The sequence below is a fragment of the Megascapheus bottae genome, chromosome 8, assembly GCF_031878675.1.
Source record: "Megascapheus bottae isolate mThoBot1 chromosome 8, mThoBot2.hap1, whole genome shotgun sequence".
In the NCBI taxonomy this organism is placed as follows: domain Eukaryota; kingdom Metazoa; phylum Chordata; class Mammalia; order Rodentia; family Geomyidae; genus Megascapheus; species Megascapheus bottae.
In genome coordinates, this window is record NC_143516.1 from 54,591,417 (window position 1) to 54,607,487 (window position 16,071).

The 16,071-nt window shown below is 35.1% G+C and overlaps 1 protein-coding gene across 2 annotated transcripts in view; it reads left to right on the plus strand.

Annotated features, from left to right (window-relative positions):
• Rngtt (RNA guanylyltransferase and 5'-phosphatase) overlaps nt 1–16,071 on the plus strand; it is a 233,839-nt gene that overhangs the window by 144,167 nt on the left and 73,601 nt on the right. The window lies entirely within an intron of this gene.

A 16,071-nucleotide genomic window follows, 5' to 3' on the forward strand; every position in this document is an offset into this window, starting at 1 on the left:
ATGATCACGAATTAATTAATGTTTGAAATGATGGATGCCTTTCAGTGAAAAAAAAAGTGGCTAATTTTTACAAAAGGAGTATTTAAGTGAGTTAGCACCAAAAGAATATATCCTGTTGATGAGACAGGCAGATCTCTGCATTGGGTTTTAGCTGATGTAGGAGTTAGCATTTTGGCGAGACAGACTTAGGTAAAGTTGGATTTTTTTCTCAAAATTCCAAATTACAGTAATTCTTTTTAAGTATGGAATGGAATGTACTCAATCATTCTGGACATTTAAAATTTTCTCTTTGATCATAGCTATTATCAAAACAACTGGCAATGTGAACTAGTACTATAGTTTTAGACTAAAAAATTGTAAATTACATCTGCTCAGCTTAAATTTCTCTGTTTTAGCCTTTAGAGCATCATTTTATTTTTTTCCTTTTGCAGAGACAGCTTCTTAACATAATGTTCTTACACATTCCCCAGGGAAAATAAGGACTCCACAGTCAAATATCTTATTTACAAAAATAGAAGAAAGGAAAAATACAAAAAATACCAAAAAAAAAAAGCAAAGTTGTCTTTTCCACTTAGCCTTTATGTTTTAGCCATTGTGTGCAACAGAGAGAGAGAGAGAGAAAGAAGGAGAGGGAGAGGGAGAGGGAGAGGGAGAGGGAGAGGGAGGGAGGGAGAGAGAGGTGGGGGAGAGAGGGAACTTGTACACATATGTGTCATAAAGTCAGTGTTGAGTTGAAAATTTATAAATATGATGGCAAATGAGATTTCAAATTTGAGACTACTCCCCACATAAATCATGTTTTCTTCTCTGAAGAAAATGTATGACAGAAAATTCCTAGGATTAGATAATATTAGGCAGGAAACTATGTGTTCAATGATTTTCTTAGTAAATTAACTTTTCCAAAAAATGCATATTTGAGCCGGGAGTTTGGCCTAGTGGTAACAGTGCTTGTCTAGCATGCACCAGGACTCAGGTTTGATTTCTTGGTACCACATACATAGAAAAACCAGAAGTGGTGCTGTGGCTCAAGTGGCAGAGCACTAGGCCTTGAGAAACCCCAAGAACAGTGCTCAGGCCCTGAGTTCAAGCCCTGGGACTGGCCAAAAATAAAAACAACAAAAAACTTCATATTTACTCAGACAGTGCTTGAAATAATTATTCATTTAAAATGTTCAGAAAATATTAACTTAAAGTTTTAAATTTTATTACAAATGAACAAAGTGTAATTGGATATATTTGTGAGATAGAATAATATGACCTAAGTATATAATGGAATTATTAAATCAAGAAAATAATATATATCACCTTATAATATATATTATATATAATATTATCATATTTTTCTGTGAGAACATTTGAAATTTATTTTCGCAGCAATGTTAAAAAGTATAGTGCATTATTAACCATGTTGTGTATGTCTCACAAAACTTACTCTTCTAGAAAACTAAAACCTTGTATCCTTTGAACAGCAGCATCTTATTCCTTCTACCTCCCAATATCTGTTCTTCAGTGTTCCTCCCTCCCTTCTTCCCCCTTCCTTCTTCCCTCTATCCCTCCCTTCCCCCTTCCTTCTTCCCACCATCCCTCCCTTCTTTTTCATCCTGTACCGAGATTTGAATTCAGGGTATCCTGCTTGCCAGAATACTGCCTGCCACACTTTCAGCACTGTTTTTCCCCCTGGTTACTTTTGAAATAATGTCTCACTTCCTGCTAGGCATGTGCTTGCACCTAAATCTACCTATCTTAGGCTTCTCATCACTGCTTGGATGGTCAGTGTCTACCACCATGTCCAAGTCCCTCTATTAAGATGATTTCCTGCATTTTTTTCTACTTGGGCAGCCTGGATCTGTGATCCTGACACTTACAACTTAGGATGACAGGCATATGCCTAACTATCGGTTGGAAGAGTGGTCTCATGAACTATTCTTCATGGGCTGGCCTTGAACTATGAGCAAAAGTTGCCTTTTCAGTTTGAGAGGTTGGGAAACCCATGACTGAAGATTTAGCATTTTGTGAAGTTCTTCTTCCAATCCTGACTTGGTGGAAAAACAGTGAGAGACAAAAGAGAACTGAACTTTCACTTTCGTAAGAAACACACTCTTTCTAATAACAGCACTAAACCACTCAAGAAGGCAATGATTGTGCCCCTTCAACTTTTCTGAATTCACCTGCTTTAGTCTCTTGAGTGTTGGAATTATAGGCATACACTGAACATGTTTAATGTTTGGTTCCCTCACCCTACTTCATTGCTCAAATCAAGCCCAGGCCAAGCTTTGTATATGCTTGGCAAGTGCTCTGCCACTAAGTTGTATCCTAAGTCACCTGGCACCCATTCTTGAAGAGAATGACTTTTACCCATTGTGTGTTCTTGACATAAATGTTGAAAATCAGTTGGCCATAAATGCATGGTTTATTTTCTGAGCTCTCTATTCTCTTCCGCTGGTTAGTTTGTCTTAACTTTTATGCCAATTCTGTGGTGTCTTCATTACCTTTGTTTCATAATATAGTTTGAAATTAGTTGTCAGATGTCTACAACAGTATTATTTGCTCAGTATTGCCTTGAGTGTTGTGTGGGGTTTCTTGTGGCTTTTTACTAATTTTAGGGATTTTTTAATTTCTATGTTAAATATCATTGAAATTTTTGATATTGAATTGAGTCTGTAGATCACTTTGAGTAGTGTGAGCATTTAAACAATATTAAGTATCTTTCTAGAGTAAGGGAAATACTATAATTTACTGACATAGGCAAGAACTTCCTGAGTGAAATTCTAGGGGCTCAACTGATAGGAAAGAGAATTGATAAATGGGATTGCATAGGCTAAAACGCTTCTGAATGGTGAAGGACAGTGGACTAAACTATAAAGTCAGACTATAGAATGGGAGATCTTTCTGAGCTTTATGTCTGACAAGGGCCAACTACATAGAATATAAAAGACCTGAAAAAACCAAATATCCAAAGATTCAATAACAATAAATGAGCAAAGTAGCTACATACACACTTTTTAGAAGAAGTGAAAATAACCAACAAATACTTGAGGAAATATTCAACATCCCTGGTCATAAAGGAAATTCAGATCAAAACAACATTGAGATTCTATCTCACTCCAGTTCCATCATCAAGAATACAAATAACAAGTGATGCAGGGAAACAGGGAAATCTAGAACATGAGTGGTGGGACTTAAATTAGTGCAACCACTATGGAAGGCAGCCAAAATTCAACACCTATGTTCATTGTTTACTATATACTATAGTCAGAATGTGGAAACAGTCCATATGCCCTACAGTTGATGAATGGGTCAGGAAAACGTGTGTGTGTGTGTGTGTGTGTGTGTGTGTGTGTGTGTGTTTGTGTCTGTGTGTGTACATACATACATAATGGAATTTTATTCACTCATCCTGGTGAATAATATTATGCCAATTACTGGGAAAATTGATGGATCTGGAAGAATTATGTGCGTGAAAAAAGTCAGGCTCAGGGAGACAAAGGATGTGTATTTTGTTTCCTCATATGTAGAAGCTAGATATGATTTTTTAAAAAAATGCATGAAACAGAGCCATATAAATATACACATAATCAAACTGACTAGTACATTGTATACTCAGGTGTGGAGTTTTATACTGTAACCCTTTTGGAGAACTAGCAGAGTTTTAACCAAAAAAATACCTGGAAGCTGAAACACATCTAATGGAAGGGTAGGGAGGTAGATGAATGGAAAGAGGAATGATGGGTGAATAGTCAAAGTAATGAACTTGTGGGAATATGATACTACAAAAACTCAAGGATTGATGGGGATGGGATAATTATTTGACTTTAAGTTTCTTTCATCATTGTATTACAACTTTTTAACTCCTTGTCTAAATTTATTAGTGTTTGCTTTTTAGCTGTTTTAAAAAATCGGATTGCTTTCTTGATATTTCTTTTGGGATGTTGTTGTTAGTCGACTGTCAAAAATGCAACTGATTTTTGTTAGTTTTGTAGCCTATAACTTTACTATGTTCATTTGGTCTAAGTTTATTGATGGAGTCTTTATAGTCTTCTGTATATAAGATCAACAAACATTGATGACACTATTATTTCCTTTAATATTTAGAGTCAGGGTTTTTTTCTCCCCTTGTCTGATTGCTCTGGCATAAAGCTTCAGAGCTGTGTTAAATAGAAATGGTGATAGTTAAGCATACTTGCCTTGCTCTTTCTCTTAAAAAAAAAAATCCTCCAACTTTTTACTGTTTAGTTAGCTATGTGCTTATTGTACATGTCTTTTATTACAGTGAAGCACATTCCTTCTGTGCTTTGTTGAAAGTTTTTATTGCAAAGGAAGTTGATTTTTTTCTGAATTCTTTTTCTGAATCATGAGATGACCATCTGTTTTGGAGAAGGTTAAAGTCTATTTTACTTTTGAATTAACATGCATTAATAATGCAAGGATGTTTTATTATGATAATTCTGTCCCTCCAAACAGTGTATTTGAACAAGTACATCCACTCCGTTATATTCTTATTTCTCTATCCCTTCTCCCCTACTTTTTCAAACAGTATTTAATGGGTTCTATTATGTGATCTCTGCCCCCCCCTTTAAAACTGTAGTTTATCAATATTCATAGCTTTCCATATGTTGAACCTTTCTTGAATTTGTAGTCTAATTTTTTCTTTTAATGTGCTGTTAAATTGAGTAGAATAGTATTTTTGCTGTGGCTTCTAACTTTTTTTTAAAAAATTAGGAACCTTGGTTTTCTCTACTTTTAATATTGTTTTTTGCTGGTATTAAAGTAATATTGGCCTCTACAGCTTGGAAGTATTCTTTCCTCTTCTGTTTCTTGGGAAGAAATTGAGAAAAATTGATACCACTTCTTTAAATATTTATCAGAATTTATGAGTTAGCTCTCTTTATCTTTTGGGAAAATTTTTATTATTAATTTAATCTCGTTTTTTGTTTGTTAGGGGTTTCTTTTCCTGATAGGTGATATATCAAGAATTTATCCATTTCTCCTAGGTTACTCCATTTACTGGCATGTTCATAGTAGTCTATTATCCTTTACATTTTTTTTGCTATCAGTTGTAATGTCTCTTCTTTGATTCCTAATTTTGAATCTTCATCTTTTTATTTGTATTTAATCATTTCAAGAAATCAGCTCTGGGTGGGATGTAATTAGTGGCAGAGGGTGCTTGCCTAGCATATACAAGGCCCTGGATTTAGTTCCTTACATCACAAGAGAACAAAACAAATGAAAAACAATGAGTTGTTGATTTTTCCCTCCATTTTTCTTCAGTCTTTATTTCATTTATTTCTGCTTTGTTATTTATCTCCTTTCCTCTACCAGATTTGGATTTCTTTTTCTAGTACCTAGAGATGTAGTATTAGATTATTTGAGATCTTCTTTTTTGATGTAGGCATTTATTGTTAAAAATTCTAACCTTTCGTTGCATTCATTTTAAGGGGTTTTATTCATGATTTAGAATTATTTGTATACCTCTATAATTCTCAGTATATGTACATACATTTAAGAGTAAGAATATCTTATCTTGTATTTTATAACTTTTAAGTAGTGTATATATTTAATAACCTGTGTATGTTTAAAGTGTATAATTTGAATGGTGTTTGCATTTGAAATCTTCATTCCTAGAATGAGATGTTGAACATCTCTTACTCCAAAGTAATCCCTTTCTTCCTTTTTCCAGCTTTCTTTCCTTATTCCTACTTCCTTCTTTGGCAACCATCTGCTGTTTAGCATTCATTTTCTATAAGTTTATATAAATGAAAGCACACCATATGTGCATTTTTTGAGGGGATAGTAACCAGCTTCTTTTAGCATTAGATTCATCCATATTGCATCCATCAGTCTCTTTTTTCAATTGTTAGGTGGTGATTTATTATACTGCTATGGTATCATTTATTTCTCTGTTTCTCTGTTGATAGATATTTGGAGACTTTCTAATTTTTACTATTATGAATTTAGTTAATTTGAAATGAGTATAGAACTATATTTTAGAGATAAACCTTCATTTCTTTAGAGCAAGACTTGATTGGTTTTTTCAGTAAAGGATCAGATAACAAATATGTTAAATTTTTTAGGCTTATATGTTTCCTCTTTGTACTGTACTGAACGCCAAATAATAACTGGGGCAATCCCAGAAGGAAATAAATACATTTCTCTCCCCTCTCTAACATACCACTGTTCTTGCGACTATCAATTAAAAAAAAAAAGAATCATTGTCTTTTACTGTTTAGTTATAGTGAGTGCTAGTTTGGTCTTGGTTGTTCTGTCTTGGTTGTGAATAGAAAGTTTGCCTATTTATTTTAATTCACTTTTGTTCTTTTCTTATTTTTAATATCACCAAATGTAAAACCATGATGCTCAAATACAGTACTTCTATATTTTATATTTTATTTATACTATAAAATATGTAACTTCATTGCTAGGAAGAAGGTTAATGGGTTTTGGATTCCCTAGAAGCTTTATCCTAAAGTACCTAACTATGCAAGAATATTAGAATATGATAGATAACATTTGTCCCAAAAGAAATGTATTTATTGCCTGCTTTATGTACTGTAACCCTCCTGTATGTCACCTTTATAATAACAATTCTTAAAGTAAAATACTACAATGTTAGTTTATTAATATTATACCCCGTGTTTATTTTATTTATTTATTTATTCATTTGTTTGTTTATTTATTTATTTATGCCAGTCCTGGACTTGAGCTCAGGGCCTGAGTATTGTCCTTGGACTTTGTCAAGGCTAGAGCTCTACCACTTGAGCCTCAGCACCACTTCCGGCTTTTTTCTATGTATGTGGTACCGAGTAATCGAACCCGGGTCTTCATGTGTATAACTACTTGTTGCTTCTGTTGTTTTTGTTTCTTTTGCGTTATTTTAAAAGATACTTTACATTAAGAAATACAAATAAACATATAACAAATGAAATCTAATATAGCCAGCAACCACTCACCTCTTATTCAGGACAAGAAAGAGAAAATTGCTATCATCCTAGAGATTTTTTTCATAATCAGGTTTTCTTCTCTGAAGAAAGATAGTCACTCTCCTAAGCTGTTTTACTTCCTTGCTTTCTTTTATACTTCTTCTACTTAGAACAGCTTCAACTCAGTGTTGTTACAGTATCTTACCTTGTTATCTGATATATTGTATATGTTTATTTGAAATAAGATAAGGAAAGGGGAAAACAAGATGAGGGAAGTAGGTGGGAGGAGGGAAATGGGGACAAAAACATGAGAAGGGGTGTCAGTGTGTGTGAAGTAATGCACCTTCTATCTGGTGAATATAATGTAACCCCTCTATTAATTATAATAAAAATATTTTTTCTTCATTTTTTAAGCATTGGGGAGTACATTTTCAAGACAGATTGTTAGAAAGATTAGTGAGTCAAATGCTAAGTGTATATGTCGGTTTTGGATCTTGCCAAGTTTCTCTTCAGAAGGTTGCCTCTTTGCATTTCCAGTAACCATATTTTTCTCTGTCCTTGCCAGCAGAATATGGTGCTCGGACATTTTTAACTATTGCCAATTTGGTAGATAAGAAATGTTACCTCAGGTTTGTACTAATTTGCATTTTTTCTAGTTGCAGGTTTCAATATTTTATATTTTCATATTTGTGAATTATTTTTGTTTTAAAAGGATTAATTTTAATGTTAGATTTGTTAGTGTTTCTAATTCATGTGGATAATCAGTTTTCCTTGCAATATTTGTTAGAAGGAATGAGAGCAGTGGGTTTTCTGCACTGTTGTGCACTATGACTTTTGCTGTAAATTGAGTCTGTAGATTCTAAATTCTGTACTAGACTCACTGACCTACCTGGCTCTTCTTATGCCAACACTACATTATCTTCCTTGCTGAAGTGTGATTCAAATTTATTGATATCTAGGAAAGCAGGTCTTATTATTTAGGAGAATCTTATATATTTTTGCTCACTTCCTTTCTCTTATACATTAAAAAAAGTAAAAAAAAAAAAGCTTTTGCAGACATATTCTAACAGGAGTTTTGAGGTTGCCTCGAACATATTTTTCAAGTGCTTTTACTGCCATTTTAATATTACGATATTTGCCCCTTCTGTTCATAGGTAAAATACTTAATTTCAAAGTAAAACTCAATTTTATGGTGATACGTTATAGATAGTCTTAAGAAAAAAATTGTTGTAGCTGGTGGCTAATGCTTGAAACTTTAGCTCCTTAGCAGGTTGAGATCTGAAGATTTCAGTTTTAAGCCAGCCCATACAGGTAATTCTGTATGACCCAAAAAAAAAAAGGTGCAAGTGGGGCTAGGGCTCAAATTGTGTAGTGTCAGCCTTGAGCTTAAAAAAAAAAAAGCCAACAGTTTGTAGGGTTGTGTTAATCTTTTTTTTGAATGTTCTATTAATATTTTCAACTATAGCTTTTATTACTATTGCCTGAATTTATTTTAAAAAGCACAAGGGCTGGGCGCCATGGCTCATGCCTCTAATTCTAGCTACTTAGGAGTCTGAGATCTGAGGATCAGAGTTCAAAGCCAGCCTGGGCACTAAAGTCCATGAGACTCTTATCTCCAGTTAACCACCAGAAAACCCAAAGTGGTGCTATGATTCAGGGCCAACACCCAAGTCAAGTTCAAGTCCCACGTTTGCCAAAAGAAAAAAGAAAAAAAAAAGCACAAGAAAAGTTTTTTTTTTTAATTTTTATTGCAATTAATAGAGGGGTTACAGTTATATTCGCCAGGTAGTAGGTGTATTACTTCACATACAGTGATACCCCTTCTCATGTTTTTGTCCCAATTTCCCTCCCCCAACCCCTCCCCTCATCTTGTTTCCCCCCTTCCCTTTCCTATTTCAAATAAACAAATAAACATATATACAATATACCAGGTAACAAGGTCAGATACTATAACAATATGAGAATAACTAAGGGACAACAAAAGAGATGAGAAATAACATAGTCCATTAAGAACAGTCACACATTATAACGCTCTTATTTTTAACTTTTGTTTCCAAATAGACACAGGTAAAAATCACAAAGATAATTTTAAAAAAATTCCCATTTCCCTGTGCTGGTTAGCTAGTATTATCTATGATTAATACCTTAAATAAGTATGGTATATATCCTATACCATACTGAACTGCTACTTGTGGAAGATATATATTTTTAATTGTATTTTATTGTCAATGAAAATCTTAATATGATAGGCAGATTGGCCCTCTAGCATCAGCCTTCAGAGTTCTGGGATTGCAAACATGAGCTAGTATGCTCACCTTGAAACTGGAAGTAATTCTAAAATATAATCAAAAATTGTCATGCTGCTTTTGATAGGTAAAAGCTAGTTTCCCTTATTTGGAATATGTGCTCACTTGTAGTGACATTCCTTTCTAATTTCTTTACACACACACACACACACACACACACACATTTGAAACAAGGTCTCACTTTTGTAGTCCAGGATAGTCTCAAACTCTCAATCCTCCTATCAGCTCTCTGAGTGCTGGCATTAGAAGTATACACCACAAACACCTGGCTACTGAATTTCATTGGATTTTAGGATTATTATTCCTTTTTCACTTGTTTTCTCATCATTTGGCCTATATATTTTCTTCCTTAAATTCTCAAGTTAAAATTTTAATGACTATTATTTAAAATTTCTTTTGTAGTTTTACAGGAAGGAGTATTTTCTTCTTTAGCTTATGGTTTCTCTAATACATTGCCTTAGTACACTTGTTACTATTTGTTTGTTGAAGCAATATTGAAGTCTGGGTTCCTTTGAAGTTCTTTGTGTTGCTATATATTGGACAAGTAATGTCTAAATTATATCCATTATTATAGTGTAGTACAGAATATATTTTAGTACGTGCATGCTAGTTCTGGGACTTGAACTCAAGGCCTACGTGCTATTTTGTTCAGGCTAGTAGTCTACTGCTTAAGCTATCTCTCTCCTTCAGGATTTTGAGTGGTTAGATGGAGATAGGAGTCTCACAGACTTTCCTGCCTGAACCATGATCCTCTATAATCTTAGATTTCTGAATAGCTAGGATTCAGGAATGAAACCACTGACTGGTACAGAATAGTTTTGTTTTTTTTTTCCTTAAAAATTTCTTGTTCTCCCCATGTTTATCTCTTTTTCTCTCCTTCTCAATTCCTGGGTATAACAGATCTTTAATATGAACACCAATTGCCTTTTCCAGAATGTTACATAGAGCTAGAAACATATAGTGGACCGCCTTTTTCCAATGGCTTCTTTCATTTAGTATTATCATTTAAATTTCCTCTGTCTCTTTTTGTGGCTTGGTAGTGTATTTCTTTCTTTTAAAAAATAAGACTATATATTTTACAGTGGGCTTGGGTTTGTAGCAAAAACTGAATGAAAGACAGAATGCCCATATACTACCTGTGCCCCTGGCCGCCTCCGCTGTCAGAATACTGATGTTGCATTACCCATGGCATCTGGTGATGTACATTCATTGAGTTTTGACAAATATATAAATGACATATAGCTACATAATATAGTAACTCAGAATAATTTCACCGTCCTGAAAATTTATGCTCTGAAAGTTCATTCCTTCCTCCCACCCTCTTGGCAGTCACTGATCATTTTAGTGTTTCCTTATTCCTGCCTTTTCCATAATGTCATATAATTGGCATTAGACAGTGTTTATAACCTTTCACATTGAGCTTCTTTGAAGACTCTTTTCTCCATGTCTGATTTGATAAACTCATTTCTTTTTAGTGTTGAATAATCTTCGATCAAATGTATGAGTTTATCTATTTACCTGCTGAAGACTATCTTGTTGTTCTCAAGTTTTAGCAATTACAAACAAAGCTATTGTTTAAATGAACAACAACAACTCTGTCCAGGCCAGGCAGAGTGGCACACACTCAGGAGAGGAGACTGAGTTATGATTATGAGCTCCAGAGTAATCTGGGCAACAAAGCAAGTTCCAGAATAGGGAGGCTATAGGGAGACCCTTTCTCTAAACAAAACCAAAATAAGTAACAGCAACAAAAAAAAAACTGTATACAGATTTTTGTAGGAGATCATTACCTCTAGGTAATAGCAAGGAATGGGACTGCTAGAATGTTTCTGTATGATACCACCAATCTTTCAAACTGACTACTGTTGTACATTCCCACCAGTGATTATAGAGTTGTTTTGTTTCTCATCCCCACCAACATTTGGTATTGCCATTTTTCTAGACTGACTATTCTATTTTTTAATTAAAAAAAATTTTTTTTTGGCCAGTTCTGAGCTTGGGCTCATGGCCTGAGCACTGTCCTTAGGTGTTTTTGCAAGGCTAGAGCTCTACTACTTGGACCATAACATCACTTCTGGCTTTTTTCTATGTGTGGTGTACGAAGGAATTGAACCCCAACCCAGGTCTTTGTGCATGCTAGGCAAGCACTCTATCACTAGGCCAAACTTCTGGCCCCTAGACTGACTATTCTTGTGGAAGTGTATATTGTTTCATTGTGTGTTCCTCAATGACATATGATGCAGTATTTTTTTCATATGCTCTTTTGCTATCTGTATATTCTCTTTTTAAAGTGTCTATTTAAGACTTTCCTGCTTGTTAATTATGCTGTTTTATGTTTATTTGGTTTGATTTTTGTTTTGAGACAAAATCTCACTACATAGCTCAAGGTAGCCTGTAACTCAGGTTCGATTCCTCAGTACTGCGTATGTAGAAAAGCTGGAGGTGGTGCTGCAGCTCAAGTGGCAGAGCACTAGCCTTGAGAAAGTCCAAGGAGAGGACTGGCCCCACCCCCCCAAAAAAAGTTGTGTTGGGTTATCAAAAGAAATTAAAATATATTTCTTCCTTTGTGTATGCTTAGAATTTTCCTTGTTTGTAGAATTTTCTGGTGAATGGGGTAAGTAGCCTTGAGCTGAAAAGCTCAGGGATAGCACCCAGGCTGAGTTAAAGCCCCAAGACCCACCCCTCCCCCCCAAAAAAGGAGTTTCAGTTTCTTTTGTGCCCAGGCTAGCTTTGAACCTTGATCCTCAGATCTCAGTCTTCTAAGTAGCTAGGATTACAGGCGTGAGCCACCGTACCTGGCAACCTTTTCCTATTTTCTTTAGGTTTAATTGACTTGTTATTTTTCTTTTCTCTCTCTCTCTCTCTCTCTCTCTCTCTCTCTCTCTCTCTCTCTCTCTCTCTCTCTCTCTCTCTCTTTCTCTTTCTCTCTTTCTTTCTCAGTACTGAGAAGTTAGAGCCTAGGCATCATCCTTGGGCTTTCTCAAGGCTAATGCACTACCACTTGAGCTACAGCACCATTTCTGGCCCTTTCTGTGTATGTGGTAGCAAGGAATTAAACCCAGGGATTTGGCTTGGTAGGCAAGGCACTTTACCACTGGGCTATGCTCCTAGCCCTCCTTTCACTTTTTGAGAGAAAATCTTGCTATGTAGCTTGGGGGTGATCTGGAACTTTCTGTATTATAGCTCATGTTGGCTTTGAACTTAAAATCATTTTGCCTCTTCCTTTAATTTTTCTAATTTCTTGAAATGGATAGGAAATTCATCAGTGTATATGATGGGTGTTGCGTGAAGATTTCTCTCTAAATTGGATTTAGCTGTATCCACCAGTTTTTCTAAATTGTTACTTTGTTATCCAGTTTAAGAAATTTATAATTTTCATTTGAGGTATTCCTTTTGACCTGAGTTATGTACAGAAATCTCTGTCTTTTCAGATATGGAGGTTTTTCAATAACAAGTACTAGCTTAAGCTGAAAATCGTACTATTCAACAAATATCAAGTACACTTGCTTTCTGTTGAGTTGTAGTTTTATTTTGTGATAGATAAATTGGATGTAATCTATATCTGGTCTGTAGATAACATATTGTGTGGCTGAGAAGTGGATTTTTTTTTTTTCCTGAGCCATGATCCTGAGATACAGTATGTTGTCTCAAAATGTTTTATTACAATTTAAATATATAGGCCAGGTGCCAGTGACTCAGGAGGCTGGTCAGGATTGCAGCTTGAAGCCAATTAGAATTAGTGCAGGAAAGTCTGTGAGACTCTTCTTTCCTATTAACTAACAAAAAGCTGAAGGTGGAACTGTGGTTCAAATGGTAGAGCACTAGCATTGAACTTAAAAGCCAGGCATCTTTAATTCTAGCTACTCAAGGCTGACATCTGAGAATCCTGGTTCAAAGCCAGGCCAGACAGGAAACCTGTGAAACTCTTACCTTAATTAACTACTAAAAAAAGTGAGAAGTGGAGCTGTGGCTCAAAGACAGGCCCTGAATTCAAGTCCCAGGATTGGCAACACCAGTGTGGTGGGGGGCGCACGTGTGTGGTTGTCTCTCTCTGTGTGCGTGTGCGTGTGCGTGTGCGTGTGTGTGTCTGATAGTACTGCAGTTAAGGCTATAGAGATACAACAGTTAATTTGAGCTATTTTAGAATGTGGCTTAAGTGGTGGAACATTTATTTAGAAAGCCTAAGGTCCTGAGTTAAAATCCCATTATCACCAAAACAATGCTAATCATAATGATGATGTATGGTATAAATCAAATTTCCTCTTGAAGCAATTTTTGTGCCTACTGTGATACCAGTATATGGTGAGTGAAATTCACTTAAATACTATTTATCTTATTACTTGATAGATACTACTTTTCTTTCTTTTCTTTTTGGTCAGTTGTGGGGCTTGAACTCTGGGCCTGGGCATTGTCCCTGAGCTCTTCAGATCACTGTTAGTGCCCTACCACTTTGAGCCACAGCACCACTTCCAGTTTTTTGGTGGTTAATTGGAAATAAGAGTCTTACAGACTTCTGTGCCTCAGCTGGCCTTAACTCTGATCCTCAGATCCCAGCCTCCTGGCTAGATACTACTTTTCTTTTTTGGTAGTGTTTTCTAAAACAACAGTAAATTATCATTTGGGAAATCATAGTTTTCTTGCCTTTTCTCTTTCAAAAGCTATAGTGGATTTTCTTCTAATAGTACCCCTCCCTCCCTTCCTTCCTCCCTCCCTCCCTTCCTTTTCCTTCCTTTCTTCCTTTTTTTTTTTTTTTTTTGTTGTTGTTGTTGTTGTTGATCGTGGGGCTTGAACTCTGGGCCTGGGCGTTGCCCCTGAGCTCTTCAGCTCAAAGCTATGGCTCTACCACTTTGAGCCACAGTGCCATTTCTGGTTTTCTGGTAGTTAATTGGAGATAAAAATCTCATGGACTTTTCATTCCTGGGCTGGCTTTGAACCTCAGTCCTCAGATCTCAGCTTCCTGAGTAGCTAGTATTACAGGCGTGAACCACCAGGGTGTGGCTGGCTACCTTTTCTTTTTATCACTTCTTCCTCGTAATAGTTTTTTTTTAGTAGCCATTTTAATAGAAGTTTCGTTGTAAGCAAAAACTTCAGAGGTTGTTAACCATTTTTGTGAATGCATCAGAAAATGCTCAACTACTTTAAAAGCCAAATAGTTACTTTGCTAAATGAATCAGAGTTTCTATCTTAAAATATGTGTAAATATGTCTATCAGTGCTGAATTAATGGTGTACCCTGGGATTTAAAATGTGTGATTGCTATATTGTATACAGGCACCTTGTCTTGGTAAAATGCTGCCTGCTACTTGGAAATAATTATGTATACAATTTGGTAAAATAATTTTTGAAATGTAAAGACATTAAAAAACATTCTTTTAAAATGGTAATTTGTGTTCTCAAAGTATTAATTATCTTATATTTCACAGGCCTTTAAATTACGATACATATTTAAACCTACTCAAATGAAGGTAGTAATATAACATGTGGTAAGAAATAATAGGTGAATGAATAAGAAAGAACAGTATTTTTAAAGGAAAAAAATACATGTTATTTAACAGGGACCTTTAAGAAATTTGCTTAGGAAATGTGGTTATTAGACAGGCAGGTTAGAGGAAGAGGGCACACTAAATTGTATATTGGCAGGCTTCCTGAAATGCATATGCATAGTAGTTAGAGGCATACTGAGTTTTAAATGTCAGCCAACTTTTATTCTCTTCCTTTTCTAGTTTCTATTTGTATGAGCAATGACTATTCTTAAGGAGTTAGTTTATCAAGCTTTCTGTGAACATTTGTTATAGAGGAAATAAATTACCATTGATATACATGTATCATATATATGCACATCTATATGCACATTTATATGTATATATATGAATACATATTTATGTACACACATATATATGTAAATTTTTGATACCAGCAGTGGCTTGAAGTTTTGTTAGAATAACTTATTTGTCAAATACTAAGAAATCCTTCGTTTTATTGTTGAATTTTGGGGTCATTTCCTACTCTTTCTACTTGAAGCCAGGAAACAAACATGTTTCTTTGCATGCTGTATTTTAAATGTTTTACTATAAATCATCACATACATTCCAAATGTAAAAAGGGGTTTGCTAAGTGAGTTTAATTCAGTAATGTTCATATGCTATTACCATTCTATTAGTGGCCTTTAAGGTGAGTTTTAAAGGTACTTACCGAGTAGCCAGACCAGAGTATGTTTGCATAAGATCTACCTTATTTCATAGACTCCAAGTTACTTTGAGAGAGTGCTTTCTTGGTTCTACTCATCTAAATCTACGGAGGATTGTCACATTAATATCTCCCAGCTAATAATTAGTGATAAAGTTAATATAAAAATATATGTATATCCTAGAATTATTCAAGTAGGAGTTTGAAGTTACTGATTTTTTTTGCTAGTCCTTGGGCTTTACCTCAGGGCCTGGGCACTGTCCTTGAACACTTTTTGCTCAAGGCTTACTTACACTCTGCCCCTTGAGCCACAGTGCCACTTTCAGCTTTTCCTGTGTATGTGGTTCTGGAAAATAGAACCCAGGGCTTTGTGTATGCTAGGAGAGCACGCTACCACTAGGCCACTCTCCTGGCCCAATTGAATTTTTGCAAGATATTTATGATAATCTTGAGTGTTCTCATATTTTTTGTGTGTTCTCGTATTTTTGTGATTAGGTTAATATGATACACTTGAGAGTTTCCATTTGACTGTGTTGGGTTCACAATTGTTTAGATTTAGTGACAATGGATTCTCAGATTATGCAACTGGATTTATAATCTGTTACAGAGAGTTTTAGAGTTTGTTACCTGCCATAAAAGGCCTTTACCTTTATCTAGACTCTG